Source organism: Cynocephalus volans, chromosome 11 (assembly GCF_027409185.1).
Source record: "Cynocephalus volans isolate mCynVol1 chromosome 11, mCynVol1.pri, whole genome shotgun sequence".
Classification (NCBI taxonomy): Eukaryota; Metazoa; Chordata; class Mammalia; order Dermoptera; family Cynocephalidae; genus Cynocephalus; species Cynocephalus volans.
This window is the reverse complement of record NC_084470.1, coordinates 29,590,054-29,617,379: the sequence shown is the minus strand read 5'-3', so window position 1 is coordinate 29,617,379 and position 27,326 is coordinate 29,590,054. Positions and strand designations below refer to the sequence as shown.

At 44.5% G+C, this 27,326-nt stretch overlaps 1 protein-coding gene across 1 annotated transcript in view; it reads left to right on the top strand.

Annotated features, from left to right (window-relative positions):
• The window catches only part of RFTN1 (raftlin, lipid raft linker 1), a 196,995-nt gene that overhangs the window by 19,849 nt on the left and 149,820 nt on the right, over positions 1-27,326 (top strand). The window lies entirely within an intron of this gene.

The following is a 27,326-nucleotide window of genomic DNA, read 5'->3' as shown; positions in this document are numbered from 1 at the left end:
GGGCGTCCAGATCACCTACCACTGCCAGTGTCCAAGGGGTGACTGGCAAGTGAAGGTCAACATTGTCATCCAGAGCATTTGCTGAGCCCCTACTGTATGCAGTGTTGGGCTGGTGTTAGAGGAAGTTGTGAGGCATGTCTGGTCTTCTGGACCTTCTTACCTGCGATGAACAAGACTCATCCCCCTGGAAAAAAAAACACTCAACAGGTTATAATTGAACGCTGGATAACATAAAATGTATTTTGGGAAGAGGAAGAGAGCACTCTTCACTTTGGGTTATAGGAAGTTGAGAGCAAAAACCAGGCACCACACAACGAAGGCATCGCCTGACACTTTCTCCCTGGGCTTTTGGGTGTATTTTAAGCTTCCATGAACACAAAGGAGACTGAGTGAATTTGAGTTCTGGCTCTGCTGGGCGTAGCTGGGTAAGTCACTAAGCCTCTCAGGCCTCAGCTGTGAAATGAGCATGAGTCTCCACCCCAGAGCGGTTGTAAAGATTAGAAGAAGGATGTGTGTGGAGCTGTTAGCACAATGTCTGGCACGTAGTAGGGGCTGCTCGTGTTCCTCCTTGTCCTCCTCCTCCTCGACTGCTGTGCCTGCTGCAACCGTCCCCATGCTGAGGCTCCAACTGCTTCTTGAGCCCTGAGAGAGATGGGCAGCTAGGCATCTCTGCAGGGCCATTCTATGTCCCCTCCATGTCACCAGAACCACACCTGGCATCTTCCTCATCAGGTTGCTTCCTCTGTTGCCCTTCATGAATAATGTTACCATCATCCTCTTAAGCAGCAGACTTGACACCTTGTCTATGACCGTGGCTGCTCCTCACCCATGATTTCTGTTCTATCACCCAAGTCAATTGAACTGCGTCTGAAAATGCTTCTAATGTAGCTCATGTAATGCAAAATTATTTGGAGCATTTGGTCATCTGTTTATTTGTTCAGTATTTGAGTGTTTACAATGGGTTGGGCATGGTAGGGATGACTAAGGAAAAACAAAAGCTTGTCTAGGAAAGAAGACTGGAAGGAACTGTACCAAGATGTGAATACTGATTGTTAGGATGCCGAGATGATGGGGGGATTCCTCTCCCTTAGATTTTTTCTGTATCGTGGTTATGTTTCTCTTTCCGTGAAGAAGAGTGATTTTGCTCATAAAAGCCCATGGACTCACGCTGCTCTTTGTCTCGCCACTGCTTCATCACTCCTAGTCTGAATTCTTTCCTGAACGTGCTCGTTTGCTCCCCTGCTTGCCTGTGCTCCAGTCACAGCATCAACAATGCCTTTCTGCGTTGTGCTTTCTTTCATTGAGTTATCTTTTGTTTGCTGATTGTCAAATGAATACATGCACGTTATAAAGAGCTAGGACGACACTGGGGAGAATCCCCCCCTGGCCTTCTGCTCCTGCCCTGTCACTCCACTGTTCACATCCCTGCTTCCACCTCACTGTGAGTGACACCAGCGTCCCTCTGACCTCATTCTCCTGCTGTTTGTCTTTTGTGTTCTGCAGCTTCAGCCTTGCTGTTTCTTGAACTCCCCAGGCCTCCTCAGGGCTTCTGTGCTGCCTGTTCCTCTCCCTACAAGTGCTCCCCAGATATCCCTGTGGCTCATCTTCTTAACCTCCTTCTCTCTGAAACTTTCCCTGACCATCTGTAGAATTTCTGCCTTCCCCTCTGCTCTCCCACTCCTTCCCCTCTTGGTTTTCTCCATAGCTCTTCCTACCATGTAACGTGTTGTATCTTTTGCTTCTCACTGTTTGTTTCCTTGTTTGTTACCTACCCTCCCTCATCAGATGGTAGAATCCCTTCCTATGAGTGTAGGGATCGGGTCTGTTTTATCCTCTTCTGTACCCTCAGTGTTTAGAGCATACCTGGCACTCAAGAGATAATCAATAGATATTTGTTGAATGAATACCCAACATGTATCTTTGTTTCCTGCTTTTTTGCAACTTAACACTGCTTAGTGAGGCAGGGTTCTGCCATCCATATGTTCTGAAAGTGTGATTTAATGGCTATATATGATTTAATCACTCAGGGTACCATAATTTGTTTAGCAGTCCCCTTTTATTGGACATTTAAGTTATTTCAGGCTTTGGGCTATTATAAATAATGTTATGATAAGCAATGTTGTGCATAAATCTTTGTGCACGTTTCTGATTATTTCCTCAGGAATTACCACGTTGAAGGATGCGAGTGTCAGGACTTTTGATAAATTGCCAAATCGCCCTCCACATAGGACCTGTTTGTGTAAAGCACACATCTAATCATGCTCGCTTCTTTGGCGGGTTCCCTGGATAAATGAGGTTGACATTCAAGCTGGTGCTCAGGGCTTTCTGTAGCTTGGCCTTTCTCCCACTTGTCCCCTGGGGGATGTGTGCGGTGGCTGTGGCCTTGCCTCTCCCCCACGACCTCCTTGCTCAGTTTCCCCACTTCAGTGCAGGCAGCTCCTCTGCACAGTATGCCAGCTCCCCGCCCCTTACTGCTCGCCGGGATCCCACCCACTTGGAATTGTTTCTTCTTGACAGCCATCCCATCAGAATTACTGTCTCCTGCACGCCTGTGGCTTGTCAATACCATCTCTATGACACTTTTATTACATCATATACTAAACCAATTTGTGTTTCCTTCAGGGCAAGACCAGGCCTGGCCCATCTTTCTGTTCGTCATCTTTGTTCATGTTTTCTAGCTGAGAAGAGCCTGTCCTACACAGTTGGGTTCTAGTAAAGCAAGAGTAAATGTTGTGTACGCTGACTCGTTTCCCTGGCATGCTCTCTAGTTTTCTCCCAGCAGTTCTAATGAGATCATTCATTCTTGCTCCAGAATGGAGCTAACATTTGTTGAGTGCCTACTATGTGCCAAGCCCTATGATGGGACATTATATTCCTGATCTCATTTTCCCCTAATTGTTTTTTACTTTATTGTAATATAATTGAAGTATACTACGTGCATTTAAAGCATTCAAACCCATGAAGTCCCTACCGTATCGAGATGAGGAACATTCCCTTGGCCCCAAAAGTTTCCTCATGCCCTTATGTTATCTCTCCTTTTTCCAACCATACATACCCAGATAATCACCGATCTGCTTTCTGTCACTCACTCATTTTATTTTCTAGAATTTTATGGGAATGGGATCGCATCATATGCATTCTCTTGGTCTGACTTCTTTTCACTCACTCAGTTTACTTGTTTTGAGACTCACCGGTGCTGTCCCTATTCTATTGGTGAGTAGTGTCCCATTGTACAGATGTACCACAGTCTGTTTTTTCCATCACCTGTTGATGGACATTTGGGTTGATTCCAGGTTTTGGCTCTGACAAATGAAGTTGCTATGAATAATCATCTCTGTGTGGCTTCTTATATCATTTGATCTTTGCGGTAACCCAGTGGGTTCTATGGGTACACTCATTCCCTTTGTGCAGATGAGGAAATGGATGCTCAGAGAGGTTAAGTAACTTGTCCAAAAATGCAGTGCTAGGAAGTGACAAGGGCAGAGTTCAAACCTAAGGTCTCTTGGGCATCAAAGCTCCTGTGCGTTATGAAGTGAAAGATGCTGGACAATAGGCATTAACACCAATTAGAGAGTTCTTGTTTAAAAAAGTTGTTAGCATGTAAAAGCACATAAGAATACTTCTCTTTCATAAGGTTTAGGCTATAGAAGATTTTTAAATGGCACTTGGTATGCTTATTTTTCATACAGAAGATGCTCATGTCACTCCTAAGCAAATACTAGTCGGGGAAAGGGTGTTGGCTCATGTCCACCAGGTGGCTTAGGCAGGAAGGGGACCACGTGCACTTTAAAAAAATCAGGATCACATTTAACACCATTTTGTTTGGTTTGTCCTTTGTTCAAAGCTCAGTGCCATTGTGTATGATATTGAAATATGCAGCCTCCCTGGTAGAGTTGGCAGAGGCGAAAAACAGCAGGAAGCTCACAGTAAACACATAAGCTGCCAAAAACCTCAATTCTGGGTGATTTGATTGGGTCTTAAATTTTCAATTAACTCCGGTCACCGAGGGATGAACCTGCCCTTTGATGGTTTTCATCGCAGACGGAGGCCCATAAAGCATCACAATTTCTGCAAAACGGTGCCTCATTATCCCTTTTATGTGTGCATTTTGCCAGCTTCTCTGCGCCAGGCCACTCTAACACCACACTTGAAAGCTACCTGTGTCAGCTCTGTGAGAATTGACTGTGCTTTATACATGTTTGGTGCCAGGGACAGTAGGCACCGTGAGTGATCTGTGTAATGAGCAATCTGTGTAATAAGGCCAGCACTGGGACTTGGAACTTGCTTGAACTGTCGAGTCCTGCACTGTCCAGTACAGAGCCACCAGCCACATGGCTATTTAACTAATCATTAATTAAAATTAAAGTTAAAAATTCAGTTCCTCCATCACACTAGGCACATTTCAAGTGCTCAGTAGCCACGTGTGGCTGGTGGCTGCCTTATTGGACAGTGCAGATGGAGAACATTTCTGTCATTGCAGAAAGTTCTACGGGACAGCGCTGTTCTAATCTGTTTTCAACCAAGGAAAACTCAGTTCCAGGTTAGAATCTGCATCTCTAATTCAGAATAATATACCACTTTATCACGAATGTTTGCCCGGGGTTCATAATGACCATAGGATGGTGATTCTCTGATCCACAAATATTTACTCAATGTTGACATTGGGCCAGATGCTGTGTCCTGGGGACATATGGGTGAACCGTACAAGAAATGTTTCCCATTGCCTTAGTCAGCTTCGGTTGCTTAACAAAATACCACAAGTTTGTGGCTCAAGCAACAGACATTTATTTTCTCACAGTTCTGGAGGCTGAAAGTCTTTACCCTGAAGATCAAGATGCCAGCATGGTCAGGTTCTGGTGAGGGCTCTCTTCCTGGCTTGCAGACTGCTGCCTTCTCACTGTGTCCTCACATGGTAGAGAGCAAGAGAGCAAGTTGTCTTGTGTCTCATTTTGTAAGGATAATAACCCTAACAGATTAGTGCTGCTCCCTTATGACCTAATTTGACTTTAATTACTTACTTATTTCAAATACAGGATTCAACATATGAATTTTGGGGGACACAGTTAAGTGCATAGCACTGGTCTGGTCTGACAGATGAATAACCAATACTTGATGCTAGAGTGATGATGACAGAAGGGGCACCGGCAGCCCCCAGTCTTGATGGAGGAGTACGTGTGTCAAGGAGGGCTTGAGACCCTTGGGTGGACTTGGAGTTAGCCAGGCAAAAGATGGGCGGAAGAAGGGTGTGGAAGGAGATAATCTTTCCAGGGAGAAGGGACAACCTGTGGGAGGGACCAAGACCAGAGACAACATTTCATAATTGGGGAGCTGCAGGCAGTTCAGTTTGGTTGGAGTGTGGCCTTTGGGAGAAGTAAGTGGGGGCCAGATGATGATAGGTCTTAGGTACTGGGCTAAGGAGTGTAGGATCTCTCAAGAGCACTGAAGGTTTTTAAGGTGGAGAGAGGGTGGGTGACAGGATCCAATCTGAATTCTGGAAAGATTTCTCTGGATTGAGAATGAAAAAGGATGGAAAGGTCAAAACTGGGGGAGGGGAAGTCATTGCAGTCATCAGGCAAGGTGAAGTGGTCTCAGCCAGGGGAGCAGTAGTGGGGACAAGAAAAGGGGGCACGTGGTCAAGAGAGATTAGGAAAAGGTCCTGTGGACTGCCTGGTGGTGGGGAGAGTGGGGAGTAGAGGAGGGGGTGGGTTTGCTGGGCACCTGGGTGGATGACAGGAGAGTCACACAGCCAGATGCTCTGATTCTGCTTTAAAGCATTTTCAAATAATGCTCTCACTCTACCTTCCAAGTAGCCCTGAGAGCTGGAAGGAAGGTCTTCTTTTTCTTTTTTTTTCTTATTTATTTACTTATTTACTTATTTATTTATTTATTTACTTATTTATTTATTTTTTTTATTTGCTTCTTTCTTTCTTTCTTTCTTTCTTTCTTTTCTTTTTCTTTTTCTTTTCTTTCTTTCTTTCTTTCTTATGAGGAAATTGCCTTCACAGGTAAAAAGTAGTAAGTGGGACCAAAATCCAATGTTTTAGATCTCTTCACACAGGCTTGTCACTGCACATGAAAGAGAGCTCAGTGCCCACCTGTCATTCCTATTGAATGGTGTCTCTGTGGTGTGTGTTTGAATAACTTTATTGTAAAGTACAATTTACATACAGTGAAATACACCTATATTAAGTGTGTGGTTTGATGAGTTTTGATAAACGTAAGCACCTGTAGAACTACCACCGCACTCAAGACACAGCACTTTCCCATCACCCCAGAAAGTTCCCTCATGTGTCCCTCTTGCCCCAGACAGATGCTGATCTACTTTCTGTCACTGTAGATGGGTTTTGCTTCCTTTTGAATAACATGAAAATGGAATCACACCATATGTATGCTTTCGTGTCTGGCTTCCTCAACTCAGCATAATGTGTTTGTGGCTCATCCATACTCTTGCATGTATCAAGAGCTCATTTCCTTCTTTCTGAGTGATATTCCATTGTTCAGATGTTCCACAACTTGTTCAATCACTCTCCTTTGAATATTTGGCCTGTCTCCAGTTTGGGGCCATTATGAAAAAAGTTGCTGTGAACCTTTGTGAGCAAGTCTTGTGTGACATATGTTTTCATTTCTGTTGGGTAAATATGCAGGAGTGGAATTGGGTTGTATGGTAAATGTATATTTGCCTTTGTAAGACGCTGCCTGTTTTCAGGGGTGGCTGTACTGTGTTACAGTTGTAACAACAATGCATGAGAGTTAATAGCTTCATTTTCTACATGTAATAATTAGATCTACTGTTTATTCAGCATCTAGTGTTGTATGATTCTCCTTTCAACAAGCTAACACAATTTCTTAAGAGGTAGGTGGAGTCACCTCCATGGTATAGAAAGATAAATTCAGATACTGAGTTTGGAGAGGTTATAAAAGTTGACGTGCTCTAGGCTGTAAAGCTGTTGGAGGTTTGCAGAACATCCTGTTGTCTTACTGAACAGCAAAGCCTTCACTTTGGGCTTTCTTGGCTCCTGACTCTTCTGCACACTTGGGTGAGTTTAAACTAAACTGAAGGATTTCAACATGAAGAAATTCAAAATAACTGAAACTCCACTGCCTGTCTTTTTCGAGTTTATCTTCTAATTCTCCTCTTAAATTCTTGCTTGTAAAACATTCCCATGACACACATTACAATTTCTAGGATCAGTCTACATTGCTACATTTTTAAAATTCCCATCTTTGTGGTTTTCCTGCCTGAGAGGTCTTTCAGAGCTGACCTTTGGGATTTTTTCTTTGACATTGTGCTGACCATGCTGATACTTGGATGTTGGCTGCTGGATGAACTGCAAAAGCATTATGCTGAGTTAAAGAAGCCAGTTTTAGCCTTAAAGTCTGTATATAACTTTTGGGTGGTCATGTTAATAACACAGGATAACATTCATTATTCAAAACATGCATATTATGTAATGAATCATTTAAGGGTCCAATTTTTATTTAACTTCCACTCTGGGTAACATTAGCACTAAACACAACTGCACAAGCAGCTGATCATCATTGTCTATAAAAGTCGTCCTTTCAGTCTCTCTTTACATCTAGGAAAAAGACTAATCTAAAAATATGGATCACAATTTACACTATGTTCGGAAAATTGAGATATTGAAGTTCTGGGGACGCTAAGAGCTTGGGTGCCTACTGGCTAGTTATAAGCCCTGGCCTTTCTGATTTCAGGGGTTGTGAAAGGAGACAATAGGCAAGTTCCAAGATATCATGCAAAATAATGTTAACCTCCAGAGAAAGGCTACAGCCTTTAGAACTACTTGGTACCCTAAAGTAGTGGTTCTCAAACTTGAGGGTGAATCAGAATCACCTGGAGGGCTTCTTAAAACACTGATTCCCAGACCCCAGCCCTGGAGTTTCTGATGCAGTAGGTCTGGGGCAAGGCCTACTGCATTTGTAACAAGTTTCCAGGTGATGCTGATGCTGCTGGTCTGGAGACCACGCTTTGACAACCTTAAAAGACCATGAGGAGTACAAATTTCTTTTATCTGAATGGAGATGGCAGAAAAAAATGATACTGGTATGATTTTTTTTTTTCTTTAGCAAAAATAAATTCAGTAAATACTTACATACCTAACTATATATTATAACAAACTCATAACTTATTTCCTTGATGTGGCTTGTAATATATTTGGGAGGACAGGCCATAGTCCTAAAAAGTAGTAATACAAGTTGGCCCAATGATTTTGAACGTGGGCACCCCAACCCGCAGCCCTCAGGTGGGTCACAGAGTGGGGGGGTTTTGCTTCCCTTCAGCTTTCGGGATGGTTGGAGCCTCTTGTGGTTGCCTCCAGTTCCCAGAAGCCTGCTGTCTTTTCCCAGAATGTTGCATGAATCCGTGACTGTAGGTTGGGAAGCCTTGGTGTAGTCAGTGCTGTGGAAACTCAGCAGGTCGTGAGGATGAGCCACCGCAGGAGCTGAAGCACCCCGGAGGCGGAGAAGCTTCTCCTGGACCTTGAAGGAGAGGGCCGACCCCGATTAGCCTTGCGGGGTGCAGAGCAGGGGGAAGGGTAGATACAAGGGCAGAAGGTGGGGATGTGTGTGGCTGTGTTTCAGCAGTGAGCAAGTAGGTTCCTGGGTGATGAGGGAGATGTTGGGAAGGCGCATAGGCAAGAGCCAGTCTGAGCATGTTGGCTTTTCTGATGCATGAGCATTTAAAGCTTTCAGATGTCCTGGGTCGGTGGGGTGTGCACTGGAACAGCTGAGTTTCACCTGCAACTGAGATGTGGCGGACTCACGTGAGGAGGATGCTTTTTGTCGGCTGGGGAATTTATTCCCTATGGTCTCCCTAGCCCAGTGGCTCACAAAGTGTCCCCCCATTGTAGCAGCAGCAGCAGTACCTGGGAACATGTCAGAGATGCGGAATCTTGGACCCTACTCCAGACCTATGAATTATAAGCTCTTGACTAGGGGCTCAGCAGTCTGTGTTTTAACAAGCCCACCAGGTGGTTCTGGTGTTGCTGGTTTGAGAAAAACTGGTCTGGGAGCTCTGTCAACTACAGTGGAGGGGGACAGTGGAGGGACACATGACAGGAGGATGAATTTGGGGGTGTGACAGCCTGAGCAGGTGGGAATGAGTGTTTGCAAGGAGGTCAACAGGCCCAGCTGAAGGAAGTAGACTGAGAGGTGGGCTTAGGGAACGATGTCTTGCTGGTCAATGGGTTTGTAGCCAATGGTTTGGGTCTGAAGACAGCCTCTTCTTGGTTCAGGGCCTTGGCTAGTGAGAATCTGTGCCCTTCACCCTCATCAAGGGCAGGAGGGCATAGCCCAGCTCTGGGCAGTCAGCACTACAGCTCTGCCTGGCATGCACCAGGTGTGTCAGGAGCCCCCTTACATCCCAAGGTCTAGACAGGCCTGTATCTTCAGTGAAGTGACTCACAGCATTTAGCTCTAACAGCTCCACTTCAGAAGCAGGCCTGGAGGCTGTGGTTGGGCTGCAGCAGTCATGTGGTCCAGCCTCACCCTTGGCTCTTTTCTGGAAGCCTTTGCCTTAATTAGGTCTCTCCTCCCCCCACTGTCCTTTTTTATTCCTTCACTTGCTCCTTGCCAGTCTGACCAAGCCCCACAGGAATGAGCTGGAGCTGACAATACAGAACAAGTGTCAATGGACTTAGCTGAAGTCTGTGATGTATCAGGGAGTTGGCTAGGATTGACACCTGGCTGCAGGTGCCTGCAGGTGTGGTCCCCCTTTACAGGGAAGCCCAACATAGGAAGCTATGGAAAGGAAGGGACTGGAGGGGGGGGGAGTGGGTGTTTGCATTATAGGAAGATTCTTGGTTAAAGTGGGTTTCACCATGGGGTTCCTTCAGATAGGCCTCAAGTGCCCTGAAGTGTTTGTTTTGCCATCCCTTAATGAGGTATTTATTGCCTCTGTCTAAATATGATACGTGCAGTTTTAGAACATAACAAATTCATCTATAACATTTGCAGCTCTTCAGTAAAAATGAGCCTAAAGTCACTGATGTTAATGGCATTTTTGGTAGGTAAAAACAAACAGCCCTTGAAGCACAAGGTCAGAAGCCATGGAAGAGGGAAGGTAGATGGAAGAAGGAAGGTCCACAGCTTCCCTTGATATTACAGCGTAAGGCAGGAGGCTGCATGGTCTGAGTTGGGTGGGGAGTGACATTTTCTGTTTCCCAAATCTTAAGCTCACTCTGGAGGGAGGTTCTTCCTGCTGCAGCATTTAATCCTAATGGCGGGAAGGCTCTTCCTCTCTTGTGCCTTCCCTGGGCCTTGCAGGCGATCCCTGCAGAGGACCCATTGTGATGGGAACAGTGGATTTGGATGAGGATGGTGGTGATGATGATGATGATGACATTATTATTATTAACAGTAACAATAACAGCAGCTAGTGTGCTGCCCACCGTACTTAGCGTAAATTAATCCTCACAAAGATCTTGATTTTACAGATGAAGAAACAAGGCTCAGTGAGGTTACCTAACATGTTCCCAGCCCACAGCACGTATGTGACAGTGCTAGCTAGCATCAGAACTCAGACTTGCCTTCTTTAAATCCTTTGCTCTTAAGCACCAGAGGTCTCCCAGGTACAACTTTGAGATTTGGTAGGCTCTGCTCTGTCATTCAAAGACCCCAACTGTGATTGCCCTCCCTTCAATTGAGCCCTGCTCCAGGGAAAACTTAACTGTGTGTTTTGGAGAATCATAGGTCGGGGGTGGTGGTGAAAGTAGCAACTGAGTGTTGTCTTATGCTGTGTGGTTTGCAATGCAACTTCATATACTTTAGCTCGATTAGTCCTTACAACTCTAGAGGTGACGTTTTTAGTACTGTTGGCAGATAGGAAGGCTCCATCGCAGGGTGGTCCTACCTTGCAGAGCTGCAGCTGGAGCTGACATCTTCTGGCTGCACGTGGCCTGTGTGGCTCACTGTAGCTCAGGACCCGCAGGGTTTCTGGGGGTTGGAAGCCACATTAAAGGCCACACTGCCCATCATCTCTTGGGGAGCACTTTTCTTATGTGCCAAGGTCACAAATGTTTGTTAATAACCCACTGGAGTATAGTGTTGGCTTCTATTTATTGCTGGTTTTAAAATCCAGCTGAGTTTGACCTCTGGCTCAGGTTTAGAAGGCCAAGTCTGGACTTGGGTATGTGTGGATGGCTGCCACTTAGTCCTAATTTTGTAAATATGCCAAGCTGAGAGCTTATCCTGTGCTAAATATAGACTCCACCTTTGCTGAAAATAGTATGTGCAGTAGGGTAGGGAAACATTTTTCTTTCCTAGAAAATCACTTCTTGCTCCTCTAGGTAGCACCGACTTCTGGTGAAACCATCTGTTCCTTCCAATATAATTCCCAGACTATTAGATTAAACAGTTTCTCTTGACCCACTTTCTGCTTCTGTTTCCTTCCACTGTTCATTAATAAATTGTGTAGTGGAGTTTTCATGGTGAGTGTGTGTGTGTGTGTGTGTGTGTGTGTGTGTGTGTGTGTGTGTGTATTTATTTAATTTCAGTTTGGACAAAAGCAATTGTTGAGCATGGTGAAGTTATTTAATTTTCTACCTGTGTTTCATTTTCGTTTCCGGTTTCTATAATTGCTAAGAGTTGGTTTTTGTTTTTAAGACTTATGCAAGGAAGTCAATGGCATGAATTATGAGTTGAGGTTCTGGTTGGGAGGTTTGCTAAAAACAGACCCTGTATTTAAATAGAAGATGCAGAGTGGTAAGGAAATCAGTTCCCATAAAACATGTCTCACAGCAGATAAATGCGCATTTACAGTTTGTAGGGATTTTTAAAGATAAATGAGATAATATATGTGACATGACTTTAAGCCTTTCTCAGCAAAGCTGCTATATCCATCTTCTGTATTGTTGCTGTTCCTGTTGCAACCAAGTCTGCTATTAGTGTTAATGCTATTGTTAAATATTCACTAATGGGGGCAGTAAGATTAGATTTAAGAGAAAGGAAGGCATTCTTTGCATTCTTTTCTTAACGTAAAAACTCTTCGTGCTATTTTCCCAACTACTGTAAATCCAGGCCAAGAAACGGCACTCAGTCTTGTGTGAAAATGGGCTCAGGGGTGTGTGTGTGTGTGTGTGGTTGTGTGCGTGCGTGTGCTACCCAAGCAGTAAATTTCAGCGACTTATGGCTGTCTTCAGTAAAATGAAATTCCTTGGTGATGACCGTTATCTGTCAGAGCAAAACCAAATTATTTTTCTGCTGGGATTCACAGAAGTAGCCCTGTGGTAGTGGTAATAATTTTTATCTAATTTGGTTAAAGCAGAACAAAAAACAAGTTAATTTTCTATGCACCCTACTAATTATTATTAGAGACATTGCTTCAAAGAATTTTTATAAAGAGGCTTTATCCAATTTTATTGGGGTCTGTTATCGTTTAATAGTTTGGCCAGATTTCACCTGTGCTTCAGAAGAAAGGAGGTCTGTTAAATTTTATCTATGAAATATTTTCAGAAGCAATTCTGACATGAAAAGGTGGGTGATTCTGGCTTCAGGTTGCATGTCGCTGTCATTAAGTCTTGAATGTCATTTCCTCAGTTCTGTGTTTCAAACATACTGTTCTTTGTTTATCGCTCAGATGTACTGATAAATAAAAATTACACAGGCAAGGAGTACCTGCTACACTCAGCAGCAGCTCAGATTTTTTCCATTCTCTTGCATAAACATGCTTTTCAGATGTGTACATACAATTTATCAGGAGGAGTATACATTAGTTTGGGCCCTCTTAGAAGAGGAAGGGTATTATTTCAGTCAGTTTCCAAGGTGTAAGTTTAGAATTAGTTTATAAGCATGAACACAACATGGCACCATGAGGAATGAATGTTACTTTTGACACAAGATCGGTAATATATTCCTATGGGAGCTGGATGCTTGTTATGAGTGTACTTTCCTTAACAAAGAAAGCGGTCTTGTCTGGCAGGGTTGTTCAACAGAATTGATTCATTGAATATTTATTGATTACCTACTTTTAGGGTCTTCATTGAGTGTGCAATGGTGAACAAAATGGTGAGGGTTCTCAGTGTAGGAAACAATGTCTAAAACATCCCACCAAATTCTAGTTATTAGTGTCCTACTCCAGTGTCTGTTCTCCCACATCTGGAGACCAGTCCAGTCTGAGCACAGCCCTAAAAAGTCTGTGTGTTGTCTTGGAGAAGCATAAGCCTTGACTTACCATGTTCTGTCTGTGAACTGAAGGGCCCTGCATGGTTGGAGAGTTGTCTGCTGTTTGGTGGGTGCATGAAGGCCCTGGAAATCCTAAACTAAATCTGATCCTGGAGCTCATCAAACTACAGCTTGGAAACCCCCTAGGTTAGTGCCTCAATCAAGCCAGATTCCTGGCATGTGGCTGGATGCATCTGGGCTGCTGTTGCCGACAGGCTGAGCTTTTGGGGGCTTAACAGATGCACTGAAGATGCCCTGGGCATGTGCTCACAGGTCTTCAGTCCATTATGGCTTTCTTGGTCAGAAATGATCTGTTTGGCCAGAGAGAGATGGAGCTTGTGAAAGAAAAGTCACTACTGCTTCTTCTAACAGCCTAGGCTGAAATAATGGCAGAGAGATGGACTAGGATTGGGGAGAAGGGCATTACGGTTTTTCTGGATTGCCTTGATTCATTGCCCAGACAGGTAGCCCAACTGCTCTTTTTCTTACCACCATTTCTTGCCAATCTAGAAAGTATAAATGAAAACAAAAATCCATTCCCATTTCTACTGTGGATTTCATATAAATGGATTAGACCAAAACAACTAAAATCCAAGAAAACTTATCTTTTCAACTAATACCCTTTACTTTCTTGGCAATAAAGTGGCAAGTGTTGGAGCCAGTGTCCCAGAGAGGTGAACCAACTAGGCTTTTGTTCTTCACACTGGGAGGCATGTTGGAGTACTGTACAGAGCTTGGATTTGGGAGCCGAGTTAACTGAGGAAAAAACAACTTTAAACTCAGCTTTTCTGATTATTAGTTGTGTGATATTGAGCAGCATGGTGGCACCTGCTAAGGTCGTCCCTGATGATCCCTGCCTCCTTGAGTGTGGGCCGGACCTAGTAACGTGCTCTTAGTGAACAGGATAGAGCAAAGGTGATGGGCTGTCACTTCCGAGATTAGGTTACAAAAGCATTGTGGCTTCCGTGTGGGGCTCTCCCGCTCTCTCTGGCTTGCTCTCTCTGAGGGAAGCCAGCTGACGTGTTGTGAGCTGCCCTGTGGAGAGACCCACACAGCAAGGAACTGGTGGAGGCCTCTTGCTAACAGCCATGAGGAACTGAGGCCCCCAGTCCGACAGCGCTGGAGGAAGTGAATCCTGCCAACATGCATGTGCATAAGCTTAGAAGTGGAACCTCCCCCAGCATACCCGTAAGATGACTTCAGCCCTGGCTGATACCCTGAGGCAACTTCATGAGAGATCTTGAGCCAGAGGCACCCAGCTAAGCTGCACCTGGATTCCTGATCCACAGTCACTGTGAGATAAGTTGTTCTTTTAAGCTGCTGAGTTTTGTGGTAATTTGTTATACATCCATACCAGGCAGTTTGAATTAAAAGTCTTGCTTTCGTATGAGAGGCAACCTTGTGCAGTTGTCAGAGCACAGACTCTTGAGCCAGACTGCCCAGCTTCAAATTCTGGCCCTGTCACTTGTTAGCTGTGTGACCTTTGGAAAGTCACTTAACCTCTCTGTACCTCAGTTTCCTCATTGGGAAGTATAGTTTTTGGCTTCCAGCCTCTATATTCCAGGAAGATTAGCTAAAAAGGGATGGAAGTGGATTTTAACTGCCATAGTTCACACTCGTGCCATAGTATGTATAGAGAAGGGGTTGCAATGATACTTTTTTGTGACTGTCTCAAGCCTCTTAAACTTCTAGACCAAGAGGCTTCTGTTTAGCTGAGGGCAGTTTTCCAGAGAAAGGGGCAGCTGTGAGTCCTAAGCAGCCACACACAGCACTTGGGGGATGGGTGCGCTGGTCCCTGAAAGGCCATCGGCAAGAGTGTTAGTACGGAAGCAAATGATTGCTGTCTTCATTTTTCTATCCTGGTCGTTTCTTTGATACCATGGAGACACATCCGTACCATTTTGCTCTAATTTCATGCCGTGGGCCTGTTGAGCAAAGCTCATCTCTTCTCAAGACTAAATTATATGTTATGTTTAAGAAATGCCTTCTGCATTGGCCCCAGTATTCATCAGCCTGGCTGTAAGTTGCTAAGCCTGGCTTCCAGCTGTGAAAGTCAAGATTTGTGACATTTAGACATATTGAGGAAATGCAAATGCCCTGTGGTTAGCTTTCCACGAGGCCCTAGCACTCATGTAAATAAATGACTGAGAAGGAGCTGGAAGGGAAGGGTAGCAGAACCCTCTCTGGAGTGTGACAATTGCCGCTCCCTGGATGCCAGCACCTGGCCACTGCTGTCAGCAGTAATGTGGTTTGGCTCATCCCACATGTCCCCAGTTCATTTTCATCTTCATCGTGGACTGTTTACCTGTAGGTACAACAAGGTTTTTTCCTTCCATTTTTCTTTTCTTTTTTAAAAAAATAGGTTCCTCTAATTCAATCTCTAATTGAATCCCTTCCATTCTAAAAATAAGCATCAAATTTTATTTCTGGGGAAAAATATATATAAATGATACTAGCTCTCTCAATTTTTGAGAGTTTCTTGTGTCTTCTCGCTGCTTGCACTTTATCTGCTCTCTAGCAGGAAAATGAAATTGCATTCGATTGACATGTTTTCCTGCTGGGAACCCAAGACCTCTTACGCCCTTTCTGCTTGTTCCTATTTGTGATGAAATCGTGGAAAATTTCCAACAACCTTAAACAACATGGGCACTGGCAATTTATCCAGTACCAGGAAGGAATATAATAATTTACTCATTTTTCCCAATTAAAGAAACACCCTATGAGTGAGCAGATGATGCCACGTGAACACCAGTGTGCTTTAATGGAGACGCCATGAATAATTTACTTTAATCGTGTAATCGTTGCCATTTTTGTGACCAAAAATTTGTTGCCACATCCGCTTTATGGATGAAAAGTAGGATCAATTAATATTGAGTGATGACAGCCTCCCTGCAGAGAGAAAATGGGAAATCTTGGTGTCGTCATCACCTTGTGACTAAGAAATAGCTTTTCTTAATTGTACAGAACAGAGAAACCCAGGGGGATGTAATTCGCTTCTCTCCAGCTTGCGATGTAAATTGAAAGTAAAGAAAAATAACCACATGCCAGAGAGAGGACATGAACTCAGCCACTGAGCTGTGTCTGACTTGACTTGCAGGGATCGCTGGAAGCAAGCGGACAGTGTTCCTCACGATGGAGAGTCTCCTTTGACAGTGGCATTGCTCTAGGTACCTCTTATATCTTGTGACCTGGGCGTTTCTCTCTGACGGTGTTACGGAAGCCCTCTGCCTGGAAGGCTTGGTGCCAGGTCGTCTCAGGGCTCATTCCTTCCCATCTTTGGACTCTGCTCAAATGCCACCTTCTCCGAGAGGCCTGCTCTCACCCCCTGCCCCAAACAGCCCCTCCCCTTGCCCCACTCACTTTCAAACTCTACTTCCTGCTTTATTTTCTTTGTGGAACTTGTCATTAGCTGAAGTCATATTGTTTTATTGTTTAGTTGTTATTTGCAGTGTCCCCAACTGTAATGAAAGTCTCATGAGGGCATGACTTTGTCTTGCTCACTGCTAAGTCTTCAGAGCCTCAGTGCTAAGGGCACTTGCTGAGTGACCAAATGAGTGAATGATTAATGTAAAAACTCCATAATGCAGGATAATTTACAAAATCTTGTGCCTGCCACCAGCCTTCTTTAAAGGTATATTGACTTTAGGCACACGACCCAGTCTAAGTTGATCCTCTGAATTTGGTTGGGTGCCGTTATCCTTATTTATTTGTACCAATGGCCAGAAGTCCCAGAAAGTAACTTTCCTATTGACATCAGTCCTGGGCTGTAGGCTTTGGACTAGACCTTCGTGATATGCTCTCAGAGAACCTGTACAGCTCACAGTAGTGATCACAATTTCCTTTTGTTCAGTGTCTAGTCCCTTGCTCGATTTAAGTACCTTGTTCCTATCTCATTAACTGCTCTGTCCTCAGCATCTACCAGTGAGCTGGCTGAGGCCAGTTCTGAGAGTATCAAACGATGCTGGGGGTTGGCACCAGCTGCTGCCACCAGGATGAAGTGCTGCAAAACAAAAGGAAGGTGTCCCTTTTCCCCTGTCCTGCCCTCTGGTCTCCATCTAGAGCCCCTTCTGGCAGAACCTAATAGGAGCGCAGCTGTCAATGGAGGAATGCAGTTTGCACAGTCCTGGCCCACTAAGCAGATCAGATTCTAGAAGGGTGGATTTGGAGCTGAGAGACAGCAACTAAATGACCAGCACAGCCTCCCTTTCATCTTGTCAGCATCCACAATCCTTCTGCACATTTTTTACTTGACATAACAGCAGAGCAACTTTGTTTCTGTCCAAGAAGGTGTGTCTATGTTTCATACAATGCTCTCACTCTTAAGAGGAGACATAAAGTCCATTTGGCATGGTGTTTGTCTCTGGGTGATATGAATTATTTTCCTGGTTCAGTCTGTAGGATGCAGAATATTCAGATGCAATTGGTGGAACTACAAGAGGAATTAACATTGCTCAGATGAGGAATTAGCATTGCTCAGATGAGGAATTAGCATTGCTCAGATATGGAAATTATGACTGTTGGGACTTGGCTTTTGCCCTTAGCCAGCACCTCACATGGCCAGGGTTTATTACCTGGTATAATGATCTAGGGATATAAATCCTCTGTGGTTCTCTCTCTCTCTCTCTCTCTTTTAGTTGCTTTAGTTTTCCATTGATTTTTACTCTTGGACATAGAAATACCAAGGGGCAGTCCTGAGACTTCCTTTGGTTCCTGGCATACTCTTCCCTACCCCCACTGTATGGCAGCAATCCAGTTTCCCCTTGGAAATTGGGATCATTCACCCTAGCCAGTATGATAATCACCTTCTTTGCCCTTTGTTTCTGTGGCATATTCATAACCCAAAGTGGCTAGGGGGCAATCTCAACTCCCACTTCAAGGAAAACATTGCCCCATCCCCTGGAAGAAGCACTCCTCTCTTGGGAACCAACACCTCCAAACCAGCAGATCCAAAAATTGTGGGCCAGTAAGCAAAACTCTAAGTATATGAACCAGGTTTAAGAGGTGAGGAGCCATTGCTCCTTCCACCCCTTGATTGCTAGACCCCTGTCTTATGGCTTTGGGAGAAATAGAACTGATTCAACTTACATTTCTCATCCTGAGAGAATGAACTCCAACTTGTCAGGGTGTTGTCTCCCAACCAGTTCCACAGGGAAAGTTGGACTAATAAATGGTGCTTTTTAAAACAATGTACAGAATTTTACAAACACAGTGGTGGCTAAGGCCCTTTTGACTTTAACCCTGCATTTCATGGTGAATCAGCAGTTTTAAAATTGCACTGGACGGAAGCCTATTTTTTCTGTTCACCTCTCTTGGGTGTTTTAAAGTGGCCATTGGCACCCCTAGATGTCCAGTCCATTGTTCCCACATCACTCATCTCCAGAGGGTTGGCTGGCGTCCTGGAGGTGTGCTGGCGGCTCTCTCATGGCCCCAGGATCAGCCTGTGTTTTTCTTGGGGGAGGGGGACGAATAGCAGCAGCATTAACTAATTAATCAGCAGCTATTTATCAGCCCATCACCCTGCATGTCAGGGAATAGTGCTGGTGGAGTGATTAAAAGCATGGGCTTTGGCATGGCTCAGATTTGGGCATGAGGCCTGCAGACCTGGTGCAGAGATCTGTCTCATTTCTCTGTGACCTGGGGTGAGTTCCTTAGCCCATCTGTGTCTCAGTTTCTTATCTGTAAAATGCTATCTATTCCCTGGAGTTGTTAAAATTGAATGAAGTCATCAAGAAGGCATTGGCTAGGCCCATAGATTATTCTCCATAAATGGTAGCTATTTTTATTATACCAAATGCAAAAAAGAGTCAAATACAGGTATGTGATTTCCTACCTAAGACATGATTTTTTTGGACCTTCGTTCCCTCATCTGTAAAAGAATGGTGTTTGTCCTAATCGATCTCTCTCCAAGGTCCCGTCCACCTTTAGGATGCTGACAGATAGCATATTCATCATGTTGGGTAGGTTACTGCACAATAGGACAGTATGGAATATGGCACAACCCAGGTCACCAGGGCCACGGGCATTGGCCAGTGTTCACAAGGGCAAGGGCAGCCCAGAGGTGGAGGTGTGAGCTTTGATGCCCTCCAAGGACAGGGCAGGAGAGAGAAAAGTGGGGAGATTTTGAGGGAAAGCTCCCCCTCTGAGACAGAAGCCAGCACAGTGGGGGGAAGTAGTAGTTTTATATTAATAGAATGCTTTCAGGAATCCAGAGTGTTTTGGGGGGCTTTATTTAATCATCTGATAATAAGGATCTTTGAGTCTTACTGGATTTATCAATATGTGTGACGAGATGATGATCAGTTTGTGGAAACCTGGCACCCTGCAGCACCCCAGTGACCAGGTGTCATGGTGTCTCGCCCAGTTTCAGGCGTGGAGGTAGTCTACTCTGGCCAGCAGTGTTGAACTGAATGTGCTGGAGGAATAGGCAGGGATTGTAGTCTGAAAACTGTGTGTGCCCACGATGGTTATTCTGAGTTACTTCCTCAGAAAATCTAAATGGGAAATGGGTGTTATCAAAGAGTTCATTTATGGCCAGCAGTGATTTCCCAGTAACATTTAAAAGGGAGAAGAACCTCTAAGGTCATACCCACCCTCCCCCGCCCCATCGGCCACTGTGCAAATAAGGAAACTGAGGCCATTGGTGGAGAAAGAACTTGCCCAGGGTGAGTCAACCTAATGGCTCCATCTCCTGGGATAATTCAGATTTCTTGGCAACTCCTGGTCTCACCATGGCTCCACATTGGCCACTTTCCTCAACTTTTGATCTTTTAACATTGTGATAATCACCTTCAGATGTCATTGCTCCTGTGTGATTAGGAGACTAGCACGTAGGCCTGTGAAGATCATCATGTGTTGAGACAAAGCCTGTCTCTATTTCAAACAGGAAGTCACATTCTTCTGGAGTTCGAAACATACCTGAGAATTGCCTCTGCCTTGCTGAGGTTCCACACCTTTGTTGGGTGGAGTCTCTGACTTCATCAGAGTCCCAGACTCTGGCCACTGTGGTCCTGGGTCTCTCCAGGAGGCGTCATGCTGTTTCCCACCCTGTGTCTGCTTTTTGATAAAAGAATAAAGTCGGCGGGGGCGTGGGGAGGGAGTTTGTTCCTTGTAATTCCAGAATGTTCCATCTGAGATCTTATCAGTTCTCCCACCATACACCTGTCAAGTTCCTGTAACCCTTTGGGCTTCTCCAAGTTCTCCCTCCTTTCCTGGCCTCAGTTGTTTGATTGGGGTCTTGTTCTGAGGACTTTTTTAAGGTTCTGATTTCTTCTTCAAAACAAGGACTGGGCCAGGCACCTGGCTCGGGTTCATATTCGTCTATTTAGATGATCTCCATTGCTTCCTTATATTCAGGGTTTCATTAATTTCTATATTTCATTTCTCAAGCCCTTTATTTAGTCACGGGGAGGAAGAGGGCTGTGTGGGGAAGGACACGTCATCTCTCTTAGTGGCTTCCGGTCCCAACACCTGTTGTTTTTATAAAGGCAAAGCCCCAAATTTCATAAACAATTATAACACTCCTCACAGTATTCATGCAAAGAAATGTGACTTTCCCTCCTAAACTCCTCAAGAAGTTTTTTTTTTTTTTTTTTTTTTCCCCCCACAGTTTAAACTTCTTTAATGCTGTGTCAGCTGTTAGGGAAATGAAGAAAGAGTAAAGAGAAACAATAAATGCAAGAACCGTATTCAGGAGGCGCTTGGTCTCTGACAGAGGCTGCAGTGAGGTCCTTGTGTATGAAGATGCTGTCGGTGATTGTGTGTCAGGTGGATTCCGAGGCTCTGTGTCGGTGCTGGCAAAAGTGATTGGGAAAGGAAAAGGCACTCATGTAAATTTCCCAGGATCACCTTTTACAAAGGGGGATGTCCTTCTAAACCACATCTTAAGACTTCTCAAATTCAAAGGAATATAAGCAAATGTTTAAAAATGCAGAATTCTAATTTTTATACATCATTTCTGATCAAATTTGTGCCATGGCAGAGTTGTAATTTTTATGTTTTGTGTGTGTTTAGAATACTTAAGGAACTTGGAATAACTAATTTATAGTGCATATGTGCCTATTTAAAAAACTTTTATCAAGAAGTGTCTTAAAAATGGACGAATGGATCCAGAACTCTCAATTCTGTAATTGGCTAGCTGGGCAGTGCTGGAGAAGTCACCTCTTCTCCCTGACCTCCTTTTCACTGGCTGTTGTTTATTTAGCACTTTACTAAGCACCAAATTGCTACTTAGGCCTGTATGTGAATTATTGCAACAATCCTGAGAGGAAGATACTATTACTATTGACATTTTCCAATAGGAATCTGGAGCAAGAGAGACTAAGCAACTCAAACACGCAGATAGCTTTTATGTTGTGAGGCTGGATTTGAGCCCAGGCTGTCTGACTTCAAAGCTCATGATGGTAACCACTATGCATAATGTCCCCTCCCACTGCATAAAATAAACTATGACAAGTGGCCATTTTTGCTTTTTAAAATGATTTGAGGTAGATAGGCATTATATGTCTTGATTTGTAATAGCATAATTTTGTTTGTCTTTGTGATTTATTTTTAAAAACATTTTTATCAGAAACTCAGACCTTAAAAAGTATAATTTGTTCCTCAAAGAAAGGTGATACATATTAAAATGGTTTGCTTTATTGTGTGATTTCTAGGAACAGATGTGAAAAGTGGGGACCACCTGTGTTTTTATTTTGTAGGTGTAGTGTATGTGAAAATTTTCAGTGTACTTTTTGCTTTCCTGACCATACATTAGCTTTGAACAACTCTGGGAGGTAGGTTGGGCAGATATTGTGTTTAGTTATGATTGCTGCTTTAAAATTCTTTTCTGTTAATTCTAATATCCCAGGTAGCTTGGAGTTGGTCTTCATCAGTTGTCATTTTTCTTGAGAATGGGTCACATTTTCAGTGACATGTTGGAATACTTTAGGATTGTATCCAGGACATTGTGACTGTTATATTGTGCAGACTCTGGATTCTGTTATATTCCTCCAATGAGGTTTGATTTTTTGTTTGTTTGTTTTAGCAAACAAGCATTGGACTCCAACTGCAAACTCTGTCTCTTGGGTGGCAGCTGAAATATCTGTTTGTTCTTTTAGCCTTAGCTAGGCTTCTTGGAGAGTATCTTGTGCACGCATGTCCCAGAGAACAGCCAGTGATTTGGGCAGAGTTTATATACAGAATTTGGGGCTTTTCCTCTCTGGCTGTCTCCTTTCTGGGATTTCCCTTTTAAACTGAAGTAGCTTTGTATTCTGTTGTCTGTTTCTTCAAGCCACTAAGACTGTGGGTTTCTGAGTTTTAGCTGCTCCTGTGGTGCTGACTGGGCCTGCCCTTGGGCTGAAGGTCATAAATAACAAAAACTCAGTGCAGTACCTTTCTTCCAAGTGTTGACTTCCCTCCAGTATTTGTCTGCTTTGGCTCCTTCTCCAGTACCCTCAGAAGGTTGTTTTGTTTCATTTTCCATCCAGAGTTTGTAGCTGTCTGCAGGTGAGTCAATCTGATAGGAGCTTCCTCTGACATGTCAAAGTGGAACTGGAAGGGCAAACATTACCATCCATGATTTAAAGGTGGACAAAGGCCCTGAGGGATCATACCTCTGAGCTTGCTGAGGAGAGAATACAAGTTTCTGGGTCAGTAGCCTGGTTCTCTCCCCTCTACTCTGTCACTGTCCTCTGATTCTCCACTTGTGTGGATTGGCTTAGCAGCTGTCCAAGAAAAAGTTTTTTTTCCACCTCAAGGATGCTAAGAAGTTACCTGTGGCACTCCTGCCGGTTCTGGTAAGCTCCTTGGAAAGCCAGTTATCAGTGCAGGGCAGGGTGGGCACTGTGGCACATGGTGGAGAGGGCACGTTTTAGAGTCTTGGGCAGATCCAGGTTTGAATTTCACTTCTGCTTCTTGCTAACCATATGATCGTAAGCAAATTACTTAATCTTTCTGAGCCCCCAGCTCTACAGGGTCGTTGTCAGGATAAAATGAGATGCTTTCTCTGGAGTGCCTGGGGCAGAGTAAACCTCAGGAAAGTTTCTATGTCAACAGAAAGGGTCTTTGGGGATGCATTTGCTGTGACTATCTTCCCATGGGGCTGGCCTTGGCTCTCTGTCCAGTCAGTGTTGCTGTATGAGGTGAAAAGAAGCAGCTTCATGCTCAGGGTGAGCAAGTATCCGCCAGGCACAGGGCCATCCTCCCTGGAAGTCTTGGAGGAGCCTCAGACCTGGTGCATCTGCCCCAAGTTCCTGGTCTCTCCACCTCCCTTCCCTCCATGGTCCTCCCACTCTCCCTGGTGCAGCGTCTTGGAGTCCCACTTCACATCTCCAGCTCCTTACCTCCTGTGCCAGGCTTTTGAAGAAGGCTGTGAACTTGCCTTTGCAGTGTCTTTTGGGGTTGGCTTGTTCTCTCCATTCCTGTGACAAGTGCCCCAGATTTGTCTTGCCTGGAGAAGTGTGATAGCTTCAAAACTGGCTGATCATGGCAATTCCTGCTATTGTGGAGTGCTTAGAAATAATAATAATAATAATAATAATAATAATAATAATAATAATAATAATAATACCATTGGGGAAGTACTTACTAATAATAACATCCAACTCATATAGCACTTACTATATGCCAGGTACCATTTGAAATCCTTCATGTACATTAACTCATTTAATCCTCATAACACTCAATGAGTATGTACCATGATTGTACCCATTTTACAGATGAGAAAACTGCTAGGGAGTAGCAAAGCTAGGATGTGAAGCTCGGAGCCTAGCTCCACAAGCTGTGTCCTTGACTGCTTTGAAAGACAGCTAGATATTTTTCACATGTTGCCAGGTGGGTACCTGTGGGGTAAGGACACTGTTATTCTTGCACTTATTTGGACCTGGGGTAGGCAGGGAACTCAAGGATTGTTCGTGGCCTGTTGCCAAAGGAAACTCCACCTTCGCAGCCTGGTGTCGGATATGGTTCTGGCAAGCCGAGTGATGGGGAACAGACTGGCCCTTTGCCAGCATAGAAACGGCCACACGCCTGCCCCTGTGGGTCAGCCACAGGAAGGGGAAGCGTTTGTACCCTTTTCTGGCTGTGTCTAATTATGTGGCATTTTTTGTCTCAGTTATAAAGATTTAATTGCTCCATTGTACTGGGGCATGGGGCCTCTTATAAGTCAACTTTTATGATTGGTGATAATTGACTCAGCTTGAATTGGCTTCAGCTAGTCACAATTTCCTTACCATTTTTAATCTATGATCTGGTTTTAGCTTTATCTTTTTTCTAAGTATTTTTTTGTTTGTTTGTTTTACTCAAATGCCCGGTTGTGTGTGAGGAAATGCTCTAGCCTTTCCCCTACTCCGTGGCTCTACTTGGGCTGACTTATGCATTGAGCATCTTATCTGAAGATGGTAAAGATATGAAAAAACATCTTAAAGTGTTTTAGTGGCTTGAAAGAGAAACCCCACCAAAGGGGGAACATGCCCCTCTCACTCTGTCAGTGCTGTTTGGGTCTGATGCCTGACTCCAGGGTGGGGACGTGTGTGGCAGTCATGGGGTGTAGACAGACAGCATCGAAGAGAGCCCTGCTTATCTATGAGAAACTCCAGACAGAACTTGGTACATCAAAAATGAACGACAGCAAGGATTTGGAAAATGCTAAAGCTAAGTTTCCAAATGAGAAAGATAATAAGCCTGTCTCCTGAAAGGGAATGAGGCATGAGCCACGTAAATTAAGCTGACACAGCGGCTAGAAAGTGAAAGTGTGCCAAGGCATCCCCAACTGCGGAGCATAAACACGTCTCACCCAGTTCCTGCTCTGGGGTCTGGGGTCCCCACAGTGATGTTCCTGCGCTTTGAGTAAGCACTTCCTGAATGCCCCAGTCTTTGAGTCTGGCAGACTTGATTTTTGAAGAAGAGATGATGGTAATGAATGGGAGAGGCTTGCTGAGGATTTAACTTGGGGTCAGTGGGCAGGAGCCGGAGGCCGGGCGGTGGGCGGGCGCGGGGCTTCCACACCTCCGTCCTCTGTGCTCCGCAATGTCTGCAGAGCTGCTCGCTGTCCACCGCTTTGGCCCATTTCCTTCTTCTTTTCTTCCTTTGTTCCTTGCTCCAGCTGAACTTTGTTGCCATTTGCCATCCTGAACCGCTGTCCGCTGTGCGACCCCCCGTCCCCTCCCATGGTGGGCTCCAGTCATCTTTGGGCCGCGCATCTTGCAGTGCTTTTCTCCAGTCCGCCCTTCACTGTGGGCATCCCTGAGGCTCAGCCTTGCCCCCTCCTATAGAAGGCTGCTCCTGGGGTGGGAGTGTGCCTGGCATGTGTGAGGATCGCTGAGGCTAGAGAAGGGGAGGAGTGGTGGGCAGCGGGGTGGGACGTAGCAGGGGCCGAGTCATGTGGGGAGGGCCTGGGAGGACTGTGGCTTTTACTTTGAGAGACATGGTAGCCACTGAAGCTGTCTGAGCAGGGTGGGTGGCTGTGTCCTGGATGGCTGAGTGTGTGAGCCATGGGGCCTGTGCATAGTGAGGGGTTACTGGCATTTTGCTTTTTGTTCCTCATATGGAAAGATCAAGGTGCTGTAGTTAATTCTTCTCTCTTCCTTCATTTCCATTGCTGTCATACCCACTTGATTCTTCTTTCCAGCATCTTTCTATTTATCTCTGAGCTTCATTCCTCCCACCGGCTACCTGGCTGAGGCCTTTGGCTCCTGGAAATGGCACAGCATCACTTTGGCCACATTCTGGGGGTCCAGAAAAGTTGCAAGGCCAGCGCAGACTCAGTGGGATGGAAAGTAGACTGCACCTCTTGAGGGGAAGAGCACACAGGGGTGGGAGGAGTTGGTGGCTGCTAATTTTGCAGACAAACAGATATGTCAGAAAGTGAGCTATAAGGCCGACGATGGTAGCAATAACAGGCGTATATTAGTCCGTTTCTATTGCTTATGACAAAATACACAGAACTGGGTATTTTATAAAGAAAACAAAATTTATCGCTTACAGTTTCTGAGGCTGGGAAATCCAAAGTTCAGGTAGCACATCTGTTGAGAGCCTTGGTGGTGGTGACAGTGACGGCAGAGTATCACATTGTGAAAATGGTGGAGCAGAGAGAGACACTAACCTCCTCATTTGCTCTCCTTTTAAAGCCCTCAGAACCACACCCCTGATCACCATTTTTAATCCATTCACTACTGCACGGTCCTACAATCCAATCACCTCTTCAAGGCTCCACATTTCAGTTACCATAATAGGATTTCCCACCCTCTTAACAGTCACAGTGGGGGCTAAGTTTCTAACACATAAAACTTGGGGAACACAATTCAAGCTCTAGTGAGTATGGGGGGACATTCAGTCCACTACAAGGGTATGCTTTCATTCATTCACTTGCAGTTTGTTGAATACTTATGATGTCCCAGGAGGACTTAAGCAAAGGAGGATAAGGCCTTTTTCGGAGATGCCCTCCAGAAAAGTTAAATGTGCTGGAGATTAATTTATCTCCAGTAGGCCACAAAAATCCCTATTTTCCTGAGCCCTATCCTCCCCAGGGTGACATTTCTCTACTGACTAGCAAGGTTGAACTTTATTTTTTATCCAGTTGCTACTCATTTGTGTATTTTAAAATAAGTGCCTGCTTTTTGCCTTTAGCTTATTTTCGGTGTATGTGTGTGTGTGTACACCTATCTCACTATAGTCCTTGCTTTGTGACGCTGGCAGTCTTGTTAGGCAGAAAAGAGGTATGTTTTTGAAATTCTCTGGTAATGGGTTGGAAGAAGCTCTTGCCTATAAAGAGAGTTGGTTTTTGAGGTTCCTTGGTGTTTTCTTTGATAATCAGAAATGGGCTTAAGTTCAGGCCCAGAAGGAAAGACGGAGAATGGCTGGTCCCCTGAAACTGCCTTCGTTGTGGTGTTTATCAGGGAGCAGAATTCTTCTGTGGTTTTCATGAAACCACCAGTTAGGGAATTTGGAGTAGATGACGTCGGAGGTCTCCTTGAGCTTTATAATCCAGTAATTCTTGCAATATTTTTACTATCACAAGTAAATGACTGTAGAGATTTTATAGATATTACATCTTCAAAAATAAAGTAAAATACTATGACTTTTTTCATGTAAAATTCTGAAGGAGGAATTTGGTTCTCAAGTTGAACTTTATTCCTTTGCGAGTTGGGGTCACGGGATGATGTATTTTGAAAGTG